At 35.3% G+C, this 25857-nt stretch overlaps 1 long non-coding RNA gene across 2 annotated transcripts; it reads left to right on the top strand.

Annotated features, from left to right (window-relative positions):
* Positions 1-49: 49 nt before the first annotated feature.
* Positions 50-25528, top strand: LOC111503486 (uncharacterized). Of its 2 annotated transcripts, none has more exons than XR_012467048.1 (4): positions 50-305; positions 9231-9347; positions 14474-14629; positions 25445-25528. It is a non-coding gene; the product is annotated as an uncharacterized lncRNA (long non-coding RNA). The 2 variants fall into 2 exon arrangements; XR_012467047.1 differs by having other exon boundaries at positions 50-408.
* Positions 25529-25857: the final 329 nt, after the last annotated feature.

Below are 25857 nucleotides of genomic sequence, written 5' to 3'. Positions count from 1 at the left end.
TAATTATTACATTAAAATTTTATTCATTACATTTATGTCACTAAGGAAATTTAATAGTTGACTATGGTCCAATTTATCACTTAATATAATTTTCAAGTCATCTCCTAGATTATGGCGACGTCTCTCATTTGCGTAAAGTGGGCACTCGGTTAAAATATGTGCGACAGTCAATTCAGTACCACATATATAACACATTGGAACTTGTTCTCCTGAGAGTAGATAACTGTGCGTGAGAAATGTGTGTCCAATACGTAAGCGAGATAATATAGTTTGTGTGCGCCGTTTCTTAGGTGTTATTTTCCATGGTACGACGAATGGTTTGACTCTGAAAAGTTTGGAGTTGGATGTATCCCATTTTTGTTGCCAGTGTAATGTGAGGTTCTTTTTCAGTGCTGGTTTGATGTCCTGGTGAATACTTTTGGTTATTTGATATGTAGATCCATCACCGCTTGCTGCTTTTCTTGCTAATCGGTCTGCTTTCTAGTTGCCTTCTATTCCGATATGAGATGGGCACCAGAGGAACTGAATATTTGAGTTTTTCTTCTGAGAAATTTGTAATTCGGACTTTATTTCAATTAGGGATGGGTGAGTTGGGTATAATTGTGAAAGTGACTGAATAGCGCTTAAAGAGTCTGAGAGGATTATCCAATTTGATGTTGGTTTTGTGTTCAAGTGACGTAGGGCTTCGCAAATTGCTATGAGCTCGGCAGTAAATATGGTGGTAAAGGGTGGTAGTTGGAATTTAGCGAAAGACTCAATGGTTGTATATGCAGCACCTACGCCACTTTCAGAATGGGAAGCGTCAGTGTATATGCACTGAAAATTTTAAAATTTTTTGATTGTTTCTAAAAAAAGTTTTTTCAATAATGATGGATGATTTTCGGATTTCTTCAGATGGCTCAAATCCAGGATAATAGATGGGATGTGTATTGTCCATGGAGGAGGGGTAATAATTTCGGTAGGATTAATTGTTTCAGGTAGGGTTAAATTCAGTTCTCCAAGGATTCTGTTCACTCGTTCGTAGAAAGGAAGACTTATCCACTTTCTGTGATTGAATGTTTCCTGAAACTTTTTGCAAATACATGTCGGTGCACTGGATTATTTGGATAGGCTGATATTTTACTGGCATATGACAATGTTAAATATTTCCGACGATCAGCCAGTGACGGTTCTCCGGATTCGCAATTCAGGCTATCGATTGGGCTAGTACAGAATGCTCCAAGAGCGATTCGTAAAGCTGCGTTGTGAATTATGTCGAGTTGTTTCAGTGTGCTCTTTTGAGCTGAATTATATACTATGCTACCATAGTCCAGTTTGGAACGAATTAATGTTCTGTACATTGTCATGAGTGTTGGGAAGTCTGCTCCCCGTGATGTGTGAGATACAGATATCATTAAGTTGAGTCCTGTTTGACAAGTTAATCGAAGTGACTCAATATGTGGGTTCCATAAAAGTTTATTGTCAAATTCCATGCCTAGGAATCTTTTACTTGTTACATAGTCAAGTGGGAAGTTATTCAGGTATAATGTGGGATGTTGTGGATTCCTTTTTTTTGTAAAATGCATAACTTTTGTTTTGTTGTATGAAAATTGGAGTCCGGTAGTCTTTGACCAGGTCTGTATGTTATCGAGTGCTTTTTGTAAGTGATTTTGAATAGATGTTGTGCTTTTCCCCTTCACATATATCACTAAATCGTCCGCGTATAGCCTTGCTCTCACTGAGGACTGACATGTAGTCACTAATTTGTTTATAGCTATGAGAAATAGAGTTCCACTTCAGTTTGAGCCTTGTGGAATTCCGTTCTATTGTAGTTTTTTTCTGGATAGGTAACCATCTGTTCGAACTTGGAAATATCTTTTTCTGAACAACTTTTCAATAAATTTCAAGATGTTGCCATTGATGGACCATGTTTCTAACGTCTTCAGTATGTCGTAACGCCACATTGTATCAAATGCCTTGTGTATGTCAAAGAAAACTGCGATGCATTCCTGTTTGCATGCCAAGGATTCATGTATTTCGGATTCAAGACTTACAATGTTGTCAAGGGTGGATCTATGTTAACAAAAACCGCTTTGTTCGGATACTATCAAGTTTTGTTTATTCAGGAACCATGTTAGCCTTTTATTAACTATCTTCTCTAACAGTTTACACATACTGCATGTTATTGATATAGGTCTGTAAGCTTGTTCTGAGTGTTTTGGTTTACCGTTCTTGTATATTGGTATAATTATTGATGAATACCATTGTCCTGGGAAAGCATCATTCATCCAGATGTAGTTGAATATATTCAGGATAATTTGTTTTGCATTCTGAGGGAGTTTTTGTAGAAAGATATTGGGTATATTGTCGGTTCCAGGGAATGTATTTTTCGTATTTTGAAGTGCTTCTGTAAATTCGTCCATAGTAATCGGTAAGTTGAGTGGAGAATTGTCGTCACTGTATTTGATATTTTCAAATTCTTTGAGTTTTTTATAATTCTGAAATTCCTGAGAGTATGTTGAATCATTGGATGATGTTTCGAAGTGGTCTGCTAGTACTTCTGCTATCTCTTGGGGTTCAGAAATTATTTTGTTATTGTGGGACAGCTGTTAAATTTTTCTAGGAGTGTTATGGCCTGATATCCTTCTAATCATATTCCAGATGTCAGATATTGGTGTAGAACTATTTATCTGTGAGATGTAGTTTTTCCACGATTCTTGTCTGCTTTTTTTGAACAGATATCTAGTATGAGCACGGAGTCGTTTATATTCGATTCGTGATTCTGTACTTTTTGTCTTTCGAATCTGTTAAATGCTGATTTAGATAATTCCAATGCCTCATCACATTCAGGGTTCCACAGAGGAACAGTTTTTTGCCTGTCTCTGTTTGTGAGATGGGTCTTTCCAATGGCTTGATCAGCGGCCTGTAGAATTATAGCAGTAAGTTCTTTCAAGTATTCATTTATATCATTTATTTGAGGACCCAGATTATTGATTATGTTCGTAGATATCAACGTAGAGTATAGAGTCCATTCTGCTTGGTTCAATCGCCATTTTGTGATGGGTTGTGGTGGCTTAGTAGCTGATATACTTTTGATCAATATGGGAAAGTGATCACTATTATAAAGAAAAGGTAGTACATTCCATGTTAATGATGTGAATATTGAGGGTGAGGTAAAAGTTAAATCTATAGCAGAGGTCGTTCCTGTTGATGAGTTGAATCGAGTTTCTCTTCCATCATTCAGTAATGTCAGATTAAGATTATTAATACATGACTCGATGTTGCGGCCTAATGGGTTAGTTTTTTTTGAACCCCATATGGGATTATGGGCGTTTAAGTCGCCTAAAATGATGTGTGGTGTTGGGATCTGCTGTATGAAATTGCTTATTGTATTTGTGTCTGGTTGTTTATCAGGTGGTATGTAAATACTGCAGATGTATATTTTTCTTGGTCCTGTGAGGACGATGGCTACAGCTTCTAGATCCGTTTGACAAGATATTTCGATAGCATCGAAGGATTCATGCACATAAAAGTTCCTCCGCTTGCGTGATTACAATTTCTTCTATTTCTATGAAATCCATGATAATTTTTCAAGTTATATGTCGTATTCCGAAAGTGTGTTTCCTGCAGGGCAATCACAATTGGATTGTGTTCTGATATAAGTAATCTGAACATATTATCTAGGTGAGTGAAAAACCCACCTATGTTCCACTACAAAATGGAAATGAATTTATGTGTTATTGTTTGCAGGTTTCAATAGAGGTCTATTGAGGAGTCACTATCTTCTATAATACTCTGTTGGAATTCAAGTTGTGTTTTTATTTTGTTTTTTACTTTTGTACATCGGTTTTTCATCCTTCTATCTTCAAAATATGGGTATATGTCGTGTAACATATCGAGTAATCCCTCGGTGTTATCAGTATAGTTCAATGCAACGCTCAAGGGATCAGACGATCCGTAGATATTTTTGAAAATATCTGATATTTCTTTAAATGTTAGAACGTATTTTTTTAGAGTTGTTAACAAACATACTTTTTGCCGGTTCCATTAACTTGTTGATTGGTATTATGCTCGATTTAGCCTTTTTGGTTCGATTAGTTGGTGTAGGAGTTAGAAAAGGGGTTTCGTCTGTGTTTAGCGGTGTCGGTGAGATAATTTCAGAAGCATTTCTTTTTCCTGATTGCTTATTGTTTTCATGGGCAGGATCATATGAGGGTGGCTCTTGATTCGTTTCTACTGTTGATTTATGAGTTTGGTAGCTTGAGGATGAAGGGTCGTTCATGTGATGCTGAGAAGATTGAGTATTTTGTTGGTTGGTGGTATTCGTTTCATTGGTTTGTGTAGGAGTGTGAACGTTGTTGGGGCATTTAGATGCAGTGTGACCGTTCATTTTACATTTGAAGCAAATGTGGTCATCAAAAGCTAAAAATATACGATACGTTGTTTCTTCGAATGTGATTAAAAGTGATTCTGGAATGTTGATATTCGGTTGAGGGGTGATATATATTTGTCGGCGGAAACTCAGTATATGTTGATAATCTGGGTGGGATGTGCTGATTCTCAGAAAACTCATGGGTGACATCAGTGTTAAGTTCAGTTTTTTCAACTCTTTTTCTAGTACCTACATAGTGGGGAATGATTGGGAATACATTGGAAATGATGAGTCTTTCATTTGGTGAGACTAATTTTCGAGCTTGAATTGGTATGTTATCAATGGTTATTAATCCTTTATGATTATAAATGAAGTTGTTGATAGAGTCTTCGCTTGATAAGTGAATGCATATCCGGTTGTTAGATATTCTTAAAGAAAACAAAATATTTTTCGGCTGTATGATCGTTCCAAGGGCGATTACATAGTCTTCAAGTTTAGTATTCTCGATAGCATTGAAGACGATGGCTTGTTTTTTATTTGGAAATATGGTTGATGATGTAACTGAAGAGTATGATTTAGGTAGTTGATTGGTGTTGTTCTGAGAATTCCTGTAGTCAGAAGTCTCGTGGTCATTCTTTGATATTTCCATTATTCAGCGCATTTGTTTTTGCTGAATACGGTCCTGGCAGCCTACGGTTGATAAGCCGTAGGCTGTTTCGGTATTGTTGTTGATAATATTTTATTTAGGTTATGGAAGATGAAAATAATATCAACAATGCTTACAGATTACTGCTTACTTCGTATTACACTATTTAGCACTTGATAAATACTTTGTAGTTGTTGTGAATTGTTTAACAAATTGAAATTTATCTAAAATTAACAATTTTCGGTTCTGAATATGAGCACAACTTTCTGTGATCGTGACAGGACCGTAACTCAATGAATGTTTTTCATTATATATTTTTCAAATTAATGAATAATTCCTTCCTACGTTAGAAACTAACCGGTTCCACTAACCCCTCACTCCTAACTAACATGGCGCTAATGATAGTCTACGAGAATTATTTATATATTCGAAAGCTGAAATTTTACCATTTACGTAGTGATGCTGTTACAAATCATTATGATTCAATCAGAGTAGACTAATTTTTTATTTTTTCCAATATCCCAAGTGAAAAATCTCTGTTATTTACAGTGCAAATTATATTGGTTTTTGGAAAAAAAAATTGAGTTGAAAAATGTGTGTTTTTCGCTGTAAAATTTTCATGCGAGTTTTCGCGACATAAATGAACGCTTTACTGCGTTCTTTTTTTGATATACATTTAAATCGTTTTTTGTGAAAATTATACCGTGAAACATTATAATGCCATCAATATGGGTTTTCTGGAAAGAAATGGGCTCAAAAATGCGCTTGTTTTCGTTGCAGTTGAAGTGGTCAAAATGACAAAATGATCTTTCCAACGCGTTATATTTTTGCTAAATTTCAGTACTAGTTTTCTCGACAGAAATGAACGCTCCATCGCATTATATAATCGAATAAAATACATTTCATATTGAGTCATTACTGACTCAATATGAATTTTCTAAGTTCATCGAATATGCATGTGCTGTGTTGATAACCCCCGCAATGTTTGTTTCCTCTTTATTATCAAATTCAGTTTCTCCTCCCCTTCCGCATTGGGAATCTTGCACCTTGATTATCCGACAACCTCATTGACGGTCACTTAGCTGGAATCTCTCCAGGGGGCTATTTTGTAGGCTGTTGAGGTAATTCCAGATGAAGGCCACAGGTACAATCCAGAGCTGCGTGTTTCGGCCTGGATGGTTACAGGTCGTCTGTGAGGATCAGGTTAGCGTCGAATGTCTTGCTAATGTAGTTAATACCCTGTAACCATGGGAGGTTCTCTGAAATGCGTCACAAATCTATGTTGCTCACCTACCTGACGGAGGCAGTCACAGACTGACCAGGTCCGACCAGGTCCATACTAATATGAGGAAAAGTCAGGCCCTGGTCAAACATGGACCTGCGCTGTTGACGATGGATCCATGGCCGTGCTGGCGAGGATGGGATTCAGACCACATTTTGGTTTTGGGCAGGTTTTATTTTATCCTGAAATCCGAGCACCCTGTCAGCAGGAAACTACTCAACCGAGTCTCTCTAGTGTACCCATTAGAGTAAATAAAGTGAGGCCGAGTGGAAATCCACCCAAACATAGGGGTAACCAGTGGCTCACACCCGACCCGAGGCTGTGAAAACAGTTGGAAACAGGAAACGAAGACGACTAACGTATCGTGTAGAGAACCAAGCAAAAAGGCTGGACTTGGCTCTTCACAAGCGAAGACAAAATTCGTCCCGTCAGAGGGGTCCAAAAAACCAGCTGGCAACTTGGGTGATGAGGTGTCCTCACCTCATCATCTGAGTCAACTCATCCCTCGATCCTGGGAGAAGAGGGTGGAGGAGGAGGGTGGAGGTGTCCTTGAGGAGTTCTAAGTTTGCGGCAATACTTCAAGTGTTTGCAGGCAAACTTACGACATGCCAAGGTCACTTCATACGTCTTTGGTAAAAACTTGAAGGACGAATTAATTGACCGTGCTTTCCTGCATGAATCATGGACAGGAAATACAGGCCAAGTAACCGGACTGAACAATAGTCCTGGAGAGGTAATAGCGTGCCTTGGGGTGAAACCCAGAGCATGTCTGGTCATTAGGAAGGGTATTGATTATTTTATGCTTACATGCTTCTGCACCCAAGACGTGGTGGTCATCCAAATTTCCCTATCAATTCAATGCAGAGTACAACAGACTGTTATTTGAGACTAAAAGTCACAGCATTCTGGAAATGACCTCTGACTTTGTGTCTCCAACTGCCAAATACGAACTGCTTTATGAAGTACTGTTCCTAAGTAGAGAGGACTGGATCCTCTGGGAGAAGGAAATATTAAGAGAATATAGTTGTTGGTTCATGGATGAATAAAAAACACTTCCCGCTCCTGGTGTAGGTGTTTTCAGTCGCAGACCCAGGACAGAGATATTAACTCGCCTAGGCACCTATGCAACTGTATTTCAAGCGGAAATTCATGCTATTGAACTGTGTGCGAGGAGATTGGAAGAATCCAGCATAATACGTAAGTCGATAAAAATATTCTCGGACAGTCAAGCTGCGTTGCAAGCTCTCGGCTCCTACCAAGCAACATCTAAATTGGTAGCAAATTGCCAAAAACGACTCTTCTCGATAGGAAGATTGTCACTGGTCTGGATTCCTGACCATACTCGCCTGGAAGGCAATGAGGATGCTGACTCCCTTGCAAAGTAGGGTTCTGCAAGCAGCTCCATCGGACAAGAACCTGTCTTTGAAATCACTTCAGGCTTTGCCAAACAATTGAACACCTGCATGGCAAGAAGATTCATGGACTTGCGGCAGAATCTTCCAGGATTGACTCACCCTTTGAAGTTTGATACCAACCAGTTGTTGGACTACAGTAGGGATGATCTACGATGTCTAGCAGGCCTTCTTAGAGGTCACTGTCATTTGGATGATCATACTCAGAGAGTCGCACCGTCGGAAGACAGTGTGTGTTGCCTCTGTGGAAAATGATGATACAGCTGAGCACACACTTTGTGCTTGCCCCGCTGGGCAGAGCCATACCCTTACCATCTCACCTGAAAAACCACTAACCATACAAACTAATCGGCTTCGTTGAGAAGCTAGGTTTATTTGGTCGAGTGTGAATAGGTGTGAGCCATAATGAACCTTTGTGGGTTGCAGTAGAGGTTCGAATAGACCGCCTCACTTTGGACCTAACCTAACCCCTTTCACTTCATTTGATGTGTTTCACATCAAGACCCAATTTGAGGACCCAGTCGCATACCTACTCGAAGACCATACTGGCATCTCTTGTTTACATTTTTGTAGCGATCTAACTATTGAAGATACTGCTTAGTGCCCTTCTGGTTGCCTTTTTGTTCCTCCATCGTAGATTGATTATGCTTCAATTTATCTTTGATTCGACGTGCTGTGCGTGACGATGCGACTATTATTAACGAAAATGCGGCTCTGTGCCCTTTTGGCACCATCTTTGGCGCCTTTTCATTTGATGTGCTGCACGTTGAGATCCAACTATTATTGACGAAGATACGGCTTAGTGCCCTTTTAACGTGTTCCGTCGTACTTTTTTTTTGTCGACGAATTTAACATTCCTCCTCCTTTCATTTGACGTGCTGTATATGATGATCCAACTATTATTAACGAAGATGTGGCTTAGTGCCTTTCTGGCCTTTGTTTTTTCCTTCATGATGATTTCTACACTCCTATCTCTTCCATTTGACAGGCTGTTCGTGACGATCCGACCTATCTTAACGAAGATACAGCTTAGTGCCTTTTCGGTATGTCAGCAACTACGATTTTTTTCTACTCCACGCTGACTTCATCACTTTATTCCTCATGTACACAAACATATTGCATCGCATCACTCTCATACACGTGACATCTACTTCGAGTTGGATGTTTCACAGGGTTCCATCCGGAGGTCTAAGAATGACTGAAATGAAGCGCCTAATAAAAAACATGGAATTATGTGCATAGTATATGTACTGAAGTTTGAACAAGTATAGCTTTGTGCCGTTTATATTCGAAAAAATCAAGAACAATTTACACACCCGCATTATTATTGATTTATCCTACTGAAAATTATATCAAATGGAGAATACTGTGCACCCAATTCACTCTGAATACTGTGATTTTTCATCTAGGTGTATCCATCTAGTTAGAATAGTTTTCAGATCACCGGAGCTGAATCTATACCATACACTAGGATCACTCTAGGATCAGTTCTGAATTTCGAAGAAAGTTTTATTTTCACTAACTTCGAACACATGTCAGTTTCAGGAAATCAGATCAACAAAAAGCCTAATACAACCAAGGTTATACTATATTTTGATGATATATGTATGCAATGCAATCATATGGTTCTATGGTGGTGAGAAGTTATCGAGTGAGGTGAGTTTAAGCTATTCAGAAGGTAAACTGTTTTTAAGGGGTAACCCAGATCGTGACTGGCACAATAATTAATCATCAGTTCATGTTACTATTCTTTTTCTGTTACTATTCTTCCCTGTTAAGTGCAGCACCAAGTAGTTATGGCGTTCATACCTGTGAAACTCGATATATGTATTATTCGTAACTTTTATTTGCATGTATTTTAATTATCAGTTTCTGTGTGTTTGAAGTGATTCTGGTATGTATAAATGAAAAATATCAATTATAATAATGTTTATTTTCTATGCAATACTTAACTATAAAGATCCATCGAACATGTCAGATAGTTATTAGCCGTAATGGCCAATCACTGTAGAAAACTTAAAGTTGATAAATCTATATTCATGAATGCAAAAGTCACTCACTTAACACTCACCCACTCATCTCTGTTTCTTCTTACTGGTAAACCCCAGTAGTAAGCTGAAAATTTGATTATAGATGCTTGTTAGGTCTTAGATGCGCACTAAAGAAAGATTTTTGAATATTCCAGCCGAAGCCCTCCTCCGTAGAGAGAATAAAGGCACGTATGAAAATTACATTTTTATCACTATTTCTCCGTACCATTATGTTCTTACTGGCTGAAATTTTTTATGTAGGTTTTTTTTATGTTGTAGATGTGCATTAAGAAATGATTTTGAATATTTGAACTGGGACACCAGCCGCACGAAAAAAGCTCGTTTCTAAAATAAAATTACCTTTTCATCAATATTTCTACGTAACGCTATATTTTTGAAGGCTGAAATTTTGTACGTAGGTTCGTTTCATGTTGTTAGTTTGTAATTAAGGGTGATTTTTAAAGATTCCAACAGGGGAGTCAGCCGCGAGAAAAATAGGCGCGTTCATAAAATAACATTATTTTTTTATCATTGTTTCTCAGTACCGCTAAAATTTTGTAAGTAACTTCGTTTTATGTTGTGGATGCGCAAAAAGAATTAATTTTTGAATACTCAACTGGGGCGCCAGCCCCGAGGAAAAAGGCGTGTACATAAAACAAAACTATTTTTCATCACTGTTTCTCCAGGCTCTTGAATTTGCATTCGGTGAATTCATATTTAGTACCAACATTGCACTCGTGCGGAGGCGGGGAAATTGTTGGTGAAGTCTTTTTCAGATTATGTTTCCAGAAAGATCCTTTTCAAAAATGATTTCATGATGAATGGTATAAAGCTCACCTAAGATATTACCCCATTTTTACAATTCGCTGAGGTTCTAATAACAGATAATATATTTCTGAGAAGAATATGCAAAAAGATTCCAAGATATCAATTTTATCATACTAGTTATTGCCCGTGGCTTCACCTGCGTAGAAGTTGGTTTGTAATATTAAGTTTCGTGACGAAACATTTCAAACGAATTCATATTCTTACTTAAAAAAAAACAGTAACAAAAAAAATATCAATTGCACTAAGGTTGCCTCTTAGCTCATGAGTGCGCCTGGGCTGCCGGTCCGGTTTTGCACCAATGGGGAATGTTCCTCGATTTGGGTTATTACAGCAAATGCAAGTTTGAACGAAATAAAGTTGAGTTTAATTCATGAGATTTTCAAATTCACTCCGAAAAGTATTCAAAGTGATGTTTCAAATGTTGGGTTTTAATTTTCAAAGGGATTTGTTTATAATTCACATATTGGCAACAGCGTCTATATGGAGTTGAAATAATTTATACGTACCTAGATATTCTACTTTGAAAAAGGAAAAGTATCTTCCTAAATCAACAATTAAGGCAAAATATGAATTATAGTTCAATACCATCTCCACAAGCTACATAAACAACAGTTGTTTTGTTATTTATTCATATAGATAGATTAGGTGCACAAAATGTCATATGTCACAGAATATCTCGGAACCCGGAACATTAGTAAACAGAACAGCACGACTTGTTTGTCTCATACAGGTAACAGATTCATTGTCCTTTATTAGCTATAACCGATGTTGCCAAATGGTGAAATAGAAACGAATCCCTTTAACTGTCGAATACATTATTTCATTCCTCTTTTTAAAGTATTTGAATAATTTTTTAAAGAAAAAAGTTGAAATGATTAGTTTAAAATGCGTTGTTTAAGAGCTCTTTCATGAAAACTACTTGATTTTCGTCAGGAGGAACATACCCCATTGCTCGTGTATATCTGGTGGCGCAACTTACCAAAGACCTCAGGTGTTAGTGTAGTTTAGGTTTATTATTATTATACATCAAATAACTTTGCTACCTAATTGTTGAGTTCAACAGCCATATCTTCAACGAATCTGTTTTAATTTCTAAATATAAACACAAAACTATTTGAGTAATTTGTTTTTATACGAATATTTTCAGGTAATTATTGATCAACGGTAACGATTTATAGGATAACTTCATATCATCTGTGAATCCATTGAACATTGAAACACTTCAGGAAAGCTTTAAATATACAGGGCTTTTCATGACGAGCGTTAATTAGCCGTTTCTGACAAACTATCTAACGGATCGACCTGAAAATTTCACAGTATGCATAAATCAATATGACCTACACGCCTAAAATATATCAGAGGGAGCGGCGTTGTCGCTTCTACTATAAAGTAGCGGCATCTTTGATTTTTCGAATGGAACACCCCGTATATAATGTCATATTATGATTCATTATCACTTTGTCAACAAATTCATATGCTATTTCATTATACCTATAAATCACCGTTTAGAAGATATAAATTAATTTCGATATTTTTTTTACCAAACATGAACTTTTATAAATGCTGATAATCTTGAACTCTCTTGCACTAAAACGATCAAATTTGAAATGGAGTGGAGTGATACTATGAGGATCTTCACTCCGAGTTATATTTTCATTTGTCTCATACAGGGTCTTCAAAAAATGCAGATACTTTGATCTCATGGAATAATGAGTGGAACTCAATTTTTTCAAATGGAACACCCTGTTTATTTCAACAGTTTTGAGCTCTACATCCAATTTTAGATTAATACTATTTCTATTTTGAACCGTTTTCGAGATAAACTGTTTCAAACGGAAACTGACGTGGTTTTCTTGCTCGTTTTCTTGAATTCATCACTTATTTTGGATATTCAACATTTTTTTCATACTTAGTAATATTTCTTTTTGATCCAGTTTTTTAACTGTCCCAGATCAGTCAATTCGAAATTGGTATGTACCTACCTTAGAAAAAGTTACAATTTGTATACATTGAGGTATTGGTCTCTAACGTACAACAGTACACATTAATATTTTTCAATAGTGTGCTTTGGAAAAATAAATAAACCAATTATTTAACGTCAGACTTTCGTTGGTGGTTTTGACTGATTGTGATAGCTAACAATTATAATAGAATAATGTCAAGATTAGGTTACAGTAATGAAGATTTCTTGAATGTAATAATTATTTATGGTGAGTGCAAGTAGAACATGCCGAGTATTTCATGAAAGATATCCACAACTTCCGAAGCCGAATAATAATGTGACAAATCGACTACTAAACAACTGTAGATTTCCATTCAACCTACAGTTGTTCTACCTTCCGTCCAAAAATCATTCGTAAGAAGACTAAAGTGGATGATAATGACAATGGTATAACAGTTTTGGGATACTTTCATGCATTTCCAAATGCTTCTCTGCACGAAGCTAAAAGGGAGATAGGTATACCCTACGTGACAATTTGTCAAATTCTTAATGAGCATAAATGGTATCCCATAAGTTCTACTGTGTCTAACATTTGAAAGAGACTGATTTACCTCGTAGAGTGGAATTCTTTGAATGGTTACTTGTCAAGACTCAAGAGGATGAACATTTCCTTGACAATATCATATGGACAGATGAGGCCAAGTTCACAAAAAATGGAGTTTTCAATAGACACAACAGTCATTATTGGGCGCCAGAAAATCCCCAAGTTGTCCGCCAAAGGGGTTTTCAAGAAAGATGGCAACTCAATGTATTTTGTGCCATAAAGAATGAGTAGATTTTTTATATCGAGTTTTATGATAACAATTTGAATACATCAAAATATGAAGATTTACTGAGGACTGGAATTCAAATGATTTTAAATAATAGACCAGGAAGAGAACGTGTATGGTACCAAATGGATGGTGCTCCACCCCATAATTCTCATTCAGTCAGCGAAGCTTTAACCGAAATCTTCGAAGACAGATGGATTGTTAATAATGGACCTTTTCGTTGGCCTCCTAGAACACCAGATGGCAATCCATTAGATTATTTCGTGTGGGGTTTCATTAAAAATATGATTTACTCTACTCCAATAACAACAATGGAAGATATGAAACCGATAGTTACAACTGATTTCAATAGTTTGACTCCAGACTTGATCAGAAGCGCTACACATGACAATCTTTTGAAGAGATCACATGTTTGTTCAAGTGGAGGTGGAGATGTGTTTGAACATATTCTGAAATTTACTGACGATTAAATTAACTTATTAATTTATGGGTTTATTATTTTCAGTTCGTGTTTCAGCGTTAATAAAACTATTGTTTGAAGAAAAGTTTCATTCGATGGTTGGGGGGTATTTTAATAATTATCTTTTCATTGTATTATCTGTGACTAATTAAGAAACATCAAACGGAATATATTTTACAAAAATTAGTGATGAACAAAGAAACCATGTCAATTTCCGTTTGAAACAGATTATCTCGAAAACGGTTCAAAATAGAAATAGTATTATCTGAAAGAAATTAATTTATATCTTCCAAACGGTGAAAGATAGGTATAGGAAAATAGTATATGAATTTGTTTACAAAGTGATAATGAATCATAATATGATAATATATACGGGTGTTCCATTTGAAAAATCAAAGAAGCCGTTACTTTATAGCAGAAGCGACAACGCCGCTTCGTCTAAAATATTTTAGGCGTGTAGGTCATATTGACTTATGCGTACTGTGGAATTTTCAGGTTGATCCGTTGAATAGTTTGCCAGAAACGGCTAATTAACGCTCATCATGAAAAGCCCTGTATAATATAGTTGGGCTCTTGTATATAGTTGGATCTAGTAGTTATGATACCATTTCCAAAACGGATCTGTTCTACGCTCTTCATACAAACTTTTTTATCTGAAAGTTCATATTTATAATGGTAGTACTTGTTTTCAGTCTGAGAAAATTATTGATAATCTTTACGAATGCCCCTGGTATGCATGGAATAAAAAAAATAAAGACGTTTTTCTTCTGCTGATGACGAATAGCTTGAAACCGATGACTTTTTCTTCTTATGGAATATTAAATTTACGATACCCCATCACGATTCAGGTTAGTATATGTGCATGTCTTGTACCTTCAATGTTCAGTATAATTTTTTGTTTCATAATATCGTTTTTTCATAAAAGAAACAACATTCGAAATGTATTATGTCTTTTGTCTTGGCATCAGAAAAGATACTGTACTATTGTTCACTTCAGAAACTTTTTTGTACATTTTTTGTTTGAATAATTTATTTTTCCTTTGAATACATACTTCAGAATCATATTCAACAAAGTTCTTCAATGATTTGAGAAAAAACTCTTTGACAATAAAAAAAATCATATCAAAATATCTATTTTTTTTTTTAAGATTAATATTTTTAATTATATATAAAATTATTACAATGTGTTAAAACAACAGTTGAGACAACGAAATAATACACATGCTTCATCAATGAGATACGCGATGAAATATACACAACAAAATATATATTTTATAAATAGAATTTTTTTTCTATTAGTGATGAATGGAAATAAAACAGATACCATTTGCATTCAATCAACGATGACTCATGTTTGCAATGGTAGATTGTACTGTTTACATTGAAGAGAGACAGCTATTCAAATTTGAGGCAATTTCTTATATTTTGAGGCCATATGAAGATGTTTTTCATCGTTTGACACTTTAATGATTTCATTGTGAATTTTCTACAGTTTAAAGTGTTTTATACCAGACAAATATCTGTTTTCATAACTGATAAATTTCGGGCATTTTAAATTTTATAGTAACTTGTATATCTCAGTTATGAATCTATACATTGCTTTATATCGAAATAGAAAATTAAATATAAAAAATATTGTAACAAGTTGGAAAATTAACTGTCTTAAACAAATTTATTTCCAACAAGTTGAATGGGCTCATTTAACATTTTTTTTTTAAATTTCATTATTTGAAAGTTTATGTTTCTAATAGTACATCTGCAAAAAATCTGAAATTCCACTCTTTATCTTCCCACTCAAATTAATAGTTGAATGTCGTCAAGCTTGACGTCACATCAGTCGACTCGACGACAAGGGAGTGCTGGCGGCGATGGCAGCAATTCATAATCTCCAACTACAGGCCCGGTTGCCACCACTTGAAGCTCGTTGCCTGGTGTGACGTCAAAATGTATCGCGGGCGATCTCACATTTTCAGTTGCTCTTGCTCAGTTGTTAATTGGCATACTGTGGGATACTTTACTTTTTTCATGATTTACTTTAATAATATATAATTTTCGAAAAAATCTAAATCAGCTTGAATGAGCCCATTCATTGTTCAACCGCACGATTCACTTTCTGAACTCAACTGCCCTCTTGGAACGAGAAGTCGGCCTTATATATCGATAACGATCGTTTTAGAATTCTGTAGTTGTTCCGGTACTCAAAAAGAGTTTAATCGGCGGTTGCCGACTGCATTCCTTTTGCGGTGATGTCATGTGTTTGTTCGCTGGGCGACAAATCGGTCAGGGGCGGCTTCAGATTCGTTACAATATATCTGCCGAATAATTGATAAGGTGTCTACAAATTTTACAAAATGGATTCAAAATCTTAAATGTGGGTTTTTTAAAGTATATTTCAAAAGGCTTCATCATGAGGTTAGGTTGTTTGGAGCAAAAGCTTTTTCGTTTTGTTTTCATCATTTTGTTCGTTTACCTTGGAGGTCTTAATATATGTACCCAGTTAGAAAAACTTTGATTTTGTGAGCAAAGTAGCAAAACCCACAAACAATGAAATCTTCTTATATGCTTTACGAAAGATTTTTTTCTCATTCTTTTCATTCTCTCATATTTGCAAATGATGGAAACCATTAATACTTATTGATTATTTCCATCATCAAAGATTTTCATCATACCACTACTTTAGAAAAATGACTCTTTTCATCAAATATATATGCGCACTTCAAAAAGGCATCGAAACGCCACAAGAGTAATGCCTGTGCGAAAAGAAGAATATTCATCTCCAATTAAAACAGCACTAGATTATATTCATACAGAAAAAGTGTCTCGAGAAGTTTACACCTCCAACTGAAATTGTTCATGAAAAGTCGAAATCGGGATACATCAAATTGAACTTCTAAACGTTAAGCATTTCCAATTTTTCCCTCACCGATAATATTTGCCGCTCTCGCTGAAATCAAGACTCTTGAATGCTGCTTTTCATTAAAAAAAATAGAAAAAGGACAAGTTTCCATTATTTTTTCTATGATCCAGGCTAGAAAAGTTGCTGTGATATTTGCATCTCCAACCACACGGATTACTTTTTTCTGGACAAAAACTAGCAGCGTCAGGGTATACGTAGGGAGGGAGCTCCGTACGTGTGAGTTGAATTCCAAACCGAAGTAGTTTGAGCCTTCATAAGTAACGCGACTATGCCGAGACAGTCAATTAATCAATCGTCGAATTTATCGGAATTGCGTGATCGAAAACGAATGGCTGAATTTTTGAAGGATATAATTTTATTTCGCTACTTTTCAAGTTTACTGGGTGAACTATCAGCTTGTGGAATGAAAAGGAGAAAAGAAAGAATGATGTTGAGTTTTTGCCGACGTTTCGATAATTCATTTCATTTTTCAGTAGAGCATTACAAATTAAACACAATCACTGAACATATTGAAATTATTGGTGAAATTAGACATGCAGTTCAAAGAAATGAGAAATTTTCAAAAACAAAAAGTGAATACTTTGTGTATGAGCACTTTTGTTTCAGAAGAGAAAAATATAAAGTGTTTTATTTATTTATCCATCACGAACACTCACATAGATAAATATTGGTATCAGCGATAGTTCGTTACATTTTTCTTATATATTTTACAGCTGAATATATAGGGTGTAACAGCGATATGCAGGTAAACGATAACGGCTTTCTTCTTTGAAACAGAAAAAAGTTTCGAATAGAAGTTCTAGAGAGTAATGAAAGTTATGACAACATGGTTGAGGCTTTCGCGGTCTAGGTTTTCAGTATCACTATTTTTATTCGGTTCACGGCCGTGGATTTTTGGAATTTCTTTCTGACGTTTCGCTGCCGCCAGTGGCTAGCTTCTTCGCAGGTTCGTTTATACATCTTGAGTTTTTTTTGAATAAACTCAAGATTCACAGACTCATGATATATAAACCTTGCAGTATCAAGACACTCGCGCCAGTGAAACGTCAGGAAGACATTCCAAAAACGACCGCCTTCAAAGTCAAATAAAAATAGTAATGACGAAAGTTATGTTAAAAAAATGAGTACCTACCAATATACAATGGGAGGTATGAATAAAAATGAGTTTATACTCCAAATTTTGGAGCAAATACTCTACGTGGTATGAATAAAAAACCGAAGCAGATACTTATGTACAGTTTATTGTGAGAATATTCTCATTTTTGGTAGGAATAAAAATATCTTCATGCTCGTTAGGATGAGAATATACTCCATAAATTTGGAGTCTAATAGTGAAGAAGCTATATGCAACTTTGATGAAATGAAAATATGTTTAAGATATGTAGGTGATCCGGGGTTTCAAACAGGAATGGGAGAAAATGGTGGTGTTCATCAAAGTACTGTGTGAAAGGTTGTGACGCAAGTTGCTTACCAGATAATAGAAGAATGCGCACATTGAATAAAATTTCCTTGCACTCCGGCAGATATAATAGCAGCTAAAGAAATATGACAAACAATGTACAATTTTCCGTGTGCTATGGGTGTGATCGATTGCACCCACATAAAAATTAAAAAAACACCTCTGTGATGAATATATAAATCGCAAAGGATATCACAGTATCAACGTTCAAGCTAATCACAAATTTGTAACATTGCTAAAAATGAGTTTAAGAGGTCGAATGCATTAATTTTAGGAGATGAATGTTATGGCGTAGCATCGTGGTTAATTGTGCCTTTTAGAAATCCAAATACTCAGGCACAGCTTGCTTATAACAAATTATTTACAAAGGAGCGTGTAATAATTGAACGATGTTGTGGGCAACTAAAAAACGACTTCCGATGCTTCAATATAAAGTTCGGGTGTCGATTGAAAATGTTCCAAAACTTGTTATATGTTGTTTCACGTTAGCTAAATATTTGAATGATGAACTCAATCCAAAGGAGCTCCCAATACAAGATATTTGGGATCCGCTTCCCGTACAAGATATACAGTGTGACCCATTTTCAATGGAAACACCTCCCTAAAATTTGAAATTGTGAATCAATTTTGATAATTTTTTTTCAAATGTCAAGTACTGAAACGTCTACCTTGGGACAAAATTTGAAATGTTCATTAAAGTTTCAGGGCGTACTACGATATTTTTTCTTATTTTAAAATCGGGATTTTTTATTAGCGATTTTTTTTATTGAAAAAATCACTATGCCACTGGATTCTGAGTGCCTCTAAATAGGTGTGACCAAAATTTCATGAAAAAATATTCATTATCAACAAAGTTATGACAACTCAAAAATTCGAAAACTCACACAGCTAACAGTCACAATATATCATTTTTTTTATGATTTCAACGATAAAGTGCCGCCAGATGAAAAAAAAACAAATAGCGTAAATATTTTTAATGAAAATAACGGAATTACATTCACACATTTCAACTAACAATGAAGCAAAAAAATTTAATAAACGTAACTAATAACTAATTATTCAAATGTTTCGATTCCGTGCAACAATTAATTCTAACTCATATTCTAGTAGCCTCTACTAATCTACCACGTATTTCGATACATGTGTAGCGCTTACGAATGTTTCTGATTACGTTCCTTAGTTCTTGAGGGCTAATATCTGCACATACCTGTCGAATTCTTGCACAAAGTTCATTTCTATCTCTTGAGCGGATTTTGTAAACCTTTTGTGTGAGAAGTCCCCAGAGAAAAAAGTCCAAAACTGTGAGGTCTGAAGGTCCGAAGATATGGGTTCTATAAACGGACTACCAAGGCCTATCTATCGGTTTGGAAAATGTTCGTTAAGCCATTGCCTCACAGCTCTGGCATAATGAACTGAACACCCATCTAACTGGACAATTAAATTTGATCGTTCATTGATTGGCAGCTCGTGAATAGCATCCCAAAACTCTGTGTTTAAAAATTTCAGAAACCTCTGCGCATCAATGTTTTCCTAAAAAACAAAGAAAGGACCAATAATTCGTTCGTTCAATATCCCACACCAGACGTTGATTTTTTGTGAATACAGTTTATTACCCAGTTAGGATTATCCGCTGCCCAATAGCGACAATTATGTGATGACACTACTCCATTTGTAGTGAAAGTGGCTTCGTCGGTATATAAAATATTTTTTAGGAAATTTCTATTTAAATATTCCCCTTGGGCCCATAAACAATATTCCGGGCGTCTTGCTTCGTCGCCTTCTTGAAGTGTGTGTAAAAATGTTGGGCTTGAAAGGTTTAATATTCTTCGCCTTGAGACATCTCCGAATAGTTTCTCGTGGAATATTCAAATCTAAAGTGGCATTCCTTATAATGGCGTTATGATTATTTCCGAAATAATCTAAAATGATTTGATCATTCCTGTTTCGTCTTTGTACAGGATTACTCTTTAACATCATTTTTGATACTGTACCAGTTTCATTGAATATTTTATTTATTTTATTTACCGTACGGCAGCTAATACGAGGACGATCTGGATGTCTCTCATTAAATACTCTACAAACCTCTCTAGCAAATCTAACGTCATCTCCCGAAAGGCGTACAATTTCAAATTTCTCTCTTACGCTCAATCTTGCAGCCATGACACAAAATAATTCGAAGAACTGTAAGGTGAATATTGTTGGCAATGGTACACTTGAATCTTTCACAAGTGTCTGTAATATCATTTCCATGGCAACTAAGATTCAAATTGAAATATTAGGACTTAGTTTTAGTTAATTTGCGTGAAAACTTGAATGTAATTCCGTTATTTTCATTAAAAATATTTAAGCTATTTGTTTTTTTTCATCTGGCGGCACTTTATATTGTTGAAATCATAAAAAAATATTTTCATGGCTATATCTGTTGATATAGGGTGTTTTTAGTTACTGTTAGCTGTGTGAGGTTTCGAATTTTTGAGCTGTCATAACTTTGTTAATAATGAATATTTTCTCATAAAATTTTGGTCACACCTGTTTAGAGGCACTTTGAATCCAGTGGCTTAGTGATTTTTTTCAATAAAAAAATCGCTAATAAAAAATCCCGATTTTCGACTAAGAAAAAATATCGTAGTATGCCCTGAAACTCCAATAAACATTTCAAATTTTGTTTCAAGGTAGACCTTTTAGTACTTGACATTTAAAAAAAATTATTAGAATCGGTTTACAACTTTAAATTTCAGGGGGGTATTTCTATTAAAAATGGGTCACACTGTAGATGACATTAGACAAAGTGGGCAACGAAGACGATCTGAATTAGCAGAAATCATTCTTGCTTTTACTTGAGGTTGGTAAAAGTCAAACAAAACAACGCATTCATAATTTTTATCGTTAATATTTTTTCTTATAACTTTTACTTTGCAACAATTTACAGAAATATTTGAATATTACATATCAATGTGAATTTTTCCATTTGCATCGTCAAATATATAATTATTATTTGAAGTAAATTGTTTACTTGGATTTAGCTCCCTCTTCAGTTTTTGCTCCTTCATTTCCAAAACTCTTAGTTGATCCAGCAAAACTAGTCTTTGTAGTTCGGTATTTGAAAGTTGTTCAGTATCGTTTGTCTCGTATTTTTCAAGAGGGCCGATTTTATTGGGTTTTTTTTTTTTGGTGGATTTATTTCACTAGCAGTATCATCATTTGTGGTATAGTTCAAGTGAAAGATATATTGCCCCCTACTTTCCAGCAGTTCCCCTTTAATAACACACATAACGCGGTACTCATCTCTACATTCTGTTGGTCACCGTAACATGACTTCAAATTCAATATTATGACTCTCCAGCCAATGATAAAACTCGGTTATTGAAAATTATACAATACGAACCGCCAATTCTTCAGTCCACGTGGACTAATTCGTTGCGGCATAATTCCTTCGTATTGGTTTTTTTTGCCTTTGACTTCACCGACACCTTTAATATTACTATATCGGTTACTTCGACTATACACGTTCTAGAAACAGAAGGCCTGTGGATTTTGGCTTCATGACTGCTATTGTGTCTGTTTGTTCTGTACCGACGGATATTGCTCCTAAAATGAAATTGTAAAATAACTTCAACAGAAATATATTTTTTGGTTTTAGATTGAATATAGCTTGGCTGCCTTATTTATATTTTTATTTATAAATATAACATCACCTGGAATCTTTGTAGTACTGGATTTGTATCGCCTTCCATGATTTCCAACAAAATCTTTCCCCAATTCTGCAGAACAATTTTCTTATTTCCAGTTCTATTAATATCAGTCTTTTTCTTGAGTCTGGATTTCATGTTATTGATTTTTTTGTAGATTTGACTTGTTGTTATTTGTGAACCGAAATTAGGCTCTAATTGTTTTTTTATCGCTTCAAGTGCTTTTGACTTTGATAGTCGGACATCTGGTTTTTGTGACTTGGACAAAAGTAAAGGAAAATCACGTAACATATGCACAAATCCCATTTGGGATTCGCCTCACTTATTACTTTCGTCTTCACTGATTTCACTCATTGTAACAACAAGACAGTCTGTTAATTAATTGCTCAAATAAAAGGCAATGCGAGAATATGCCGAATCACTGCTACCTCCTAAACAGACTCTGACAAGTTTATAGAAATTAAATAGCGAGTATTCACTCTTATGTACTGTGGGCAGATACTCATCATATCGAAATATTTTTATTCATATGTAATGGAGTACAAACTCATACTTTATGCTCATACTCATGAGAACATACTCGGAGTTTATACTCCGGTATTATTCATACCATCCAATGTCTCTGATGAATCAGCTCTTTAAAGGTGATTTTCCGATGGAACACTCTATGTATTTCAACACGATTCATTTTCAGAACATATATGTTTTAAAAAATTTAGTATTTTTAGTTATTAAAATTAATACAAAATGGTTCCGAAGCAATGATGGTTCATTTCATAAAATAGATTTATTGGCCGCTAAATATATCTTATTAGATTTAACGAAATTGAAAATTCAACCAAAAATTCTTGAACACAATGATTTTTCATCACTTGATCATATTTCAACTGGGTAACGCTTTTTTCATTCAGGGGTAATCAAAATTTGACATGACTTTTCTGTAATTTTTCCATAATAGCGGCTTTAAAAGATGAGAAATAAAACTTTCTATGTTTTTGTTCGACTTGTATTTGCAACTAACATTATTGCAGTTTCGTTCTATGAGGACATTTTCAAACGAATGAAACAAACTGAAATAATCAACAATAATAACCCTTATATATCAATACACCACTGTAGGTAATGGAAGACGGTCCACAATTCAACTGAGTACCTAGCTGAATTTTGTTTACCTGTGACAATGTGGGTACGCTAATATTAAAACCGGCGAGTAGACCAAGTAGGAGTGCTTGTGTTCTACACAGAACACAAGCACTACAGAAAAATTCTTAAGGCGCTCTAGTAGTGGTGCCTGTGTGAAAGTAGCGGATTACTTTGGAGTTGAATCACTGGAGATCAAATTCATCTGGAAGAACATTTTCAGGAAGTTTATTTGACATAAACGCAGTTCACCAAATGAAAGAGTTCATAAGCACTGAAGTTTGAGGTGTACAAGCAGAACAGTTCGTCGCATATTTCTGATATGTACCGCTCTTGGTCGAATCGAATGTGCCAAGTCACTTGAAGATCCCCCGTGAAAGTGTCTACAAAAAAGAGACAAATAATCTACAACCTCTCTTTGATATTCCAGACTATCAAGGTTGCAGGTGATGTTCGTGTCTCCAATCAGGCGAATGGCTCTTTTCTGAATGGAATCCACCTTGATTGTTTGAATTACAATTTTTCTTGATTTCAAATGAAAAATCTAAATTGTTCACATCATTCATGGAAAACGCAACCCCTAAAATTTATTTCCAATGTAACTTTTTGTTTCATCATTTGTTTACTATTTGAAAATTTATTCCCGATAGCCTATTTCATTCTAAACAAAAAATTGTCTTCTGGGTTTTTTGCCAAAAATAAACCAATTCGCAGCAAAAATTTTATTAGGAACAACTACAGAGATACATCGTCATAAATGCGAAAATACGAAACTAATCTATCTAGTAGGTCGCTATTAGCGATAGTGACAATTCAGTTGGTATGACGCTGTCAGTTTGTGAATTTTCGAAATTGAATTAATACTAATTGTGTGTTGTTGTTCTGTTCTTAATTTGTTACTTCAATAATTCACTTGTTATTAAAATGGCATACACAAATAAGGAAATGGCTGATATGCATTACGTTTACGCTCTGTCGCAGGGGAATGGGTAAGAAGCTTCTAGAAGATATGCTGAAATATATCCTCAACGGAAGCATCCTTCACATAGAATGTTTGCTCGACTCCATCAACAATTACAAGAATATGGTTCAGTCGACAAAAGAACGTAGGATGGTGGTCGCCATCGAGAAGTACGAAAACCACAGCTTGAGGAAGCAGTAAGTACTTAATTCGATTGAAGAAGAACCTACTACCAGAACTAGAAAAATTGCTTTCCAGCCAAATGTTGATCATATGACGGTATTTCGAATTTTAAAGGAACAACGCTCATACCCTTACCATTTGCAACGAGTACAGGCACTGTTACCGCGAGACTTTCCGAACCGTCTTGAATTTTGCAATTGGATGCTGGAAATGATTGGAAGAAATCGTGACTTTCTGAAGACGATAGAATTCACAGACGAATGTAGTTTTTCTCGGGACAAGATTATTAATTCTCATAATTACCACATATGGCTCGGAGTTATTGGGGATGATTTGATTGGGACTGTGGGATCGAGCGATCGGGGATCGAGCTGGCCACAGAACTGGCCCGCTCAATCCCCGGATCTCAATCCTCTCGATTTCTCTATTTGGGGCCATTTAAAGCATTTGGTTTATCGTACTCCTGTTCGCGATGTAGAGGAGTTAAGAAACCGCATCATCGATGCGTGCAGGGTAATCAGAGAGACTCCACGAATATTTGAGCGACTACGTGGCTCAATGCGCCGACGTCTAGATGCATTCGTAATGTCTGAAGACATATTGAACATTTACTATGATTTCTACATGTTGTGTGTTCTGTTATCAATAAATTAGTTTTGTTTATTACCTTTTAATCGTTTAATGCAGGTACTAACTACAAAATAACAATAAATCCAGTTCGCATTTATGACGATGTATCTGTGGTTGTTCGTAAAATAGTTTTTTGCTGCGAACTGGTTCATTTTGGGCAAAAAACCCAAGAGACATTTTTTGTTTGGAATAAAACAGGCTATCGGAAATGAATCTTCAAATGATAAACAAATAATAAGACGAAAAGTTACATTGGAAAAAATTTTTAGGGGTTGCGTTTTCCACCACGTACAACCATAGGGTAAACCAAATAAATTACTGGCTAAGTGTCTTTTTAGTAATACGAAACGTCAGGTCAATTTCAATATTGTAACTTTTTCAGTACTTGTGAAAAAAAATTGTTATACAAATTTTATGTACCCCCTTTAAGGGGCTGTATCTTAACAAGGGATGCTCCAATGAAGTTCCTTTATATGAAAGATTCTATCTTTTTTTCGATGAGGAATCACCTCCTTGAATGTTTTACACTCATACAGTTACACCCTGTAATATTTTACTTTCAAGAACTTTTCATTCATATGAATTGTGCATCTACATTCCATTGGAAAGTAGTCATTTGTTTATTCAATTTCTACAATCATCAATTCATGAAACTGATAATAATTCATTTGAATTTCTTTCTAGATGGCGAAGATATGTTGGTCAATTATTACTTTGATGATAAACGTCAACAATAATAAAAACTGAAATGGATAATTGTTAATTGGCAATTGTAATAATCATTTCATGATTATTCAAAAATATTATACTTCATAAATGTATTTTTGAATTGATAAAAATGATAATTTTATGTTCTCCTGTGTTTTTTTTTTTTTCGTTAGATAGAATGAATCTTTTGGAAACACTTTTTTCTCGCCAGAACAAACTGGTGTCTCTCGACGCGCTCTTCGCTAACCAAGTTAGCATCTAAACAAATCATCGTCTTGCATCATTAAAGAATTTCTAGTATTTTGTTACTGTTCATTGTTATAAACTATTTTTTCAACCTGTTTTTACATACGAGGGCGAACAAAGGGCTATTAAGAATGTTACCTTTA

The sequence above is a fragment of the Leptinotarsa decemlineata genome, unplaced genomic scaffold (assembly GCF_025532065.1).
Source record: "Leptinotarsa decemlineata unplaced genomic scaffold, Ldec_3_MD MMD2_tig00026307_RagTag_RagTag, whole genome shotgun sequence".
Taxonomy (NCBI): Eukaryota; Metazoa; Arthropoda; class Insecta; order Coleoptera; family Chrysomelidae; genus Leptinotarsa; species Leptinotarsa decemlineata.
Note: the sequence above shows the minus strand (reverse complement) of the source record. Positions and strands in the feature narration are given on the sequence as shown.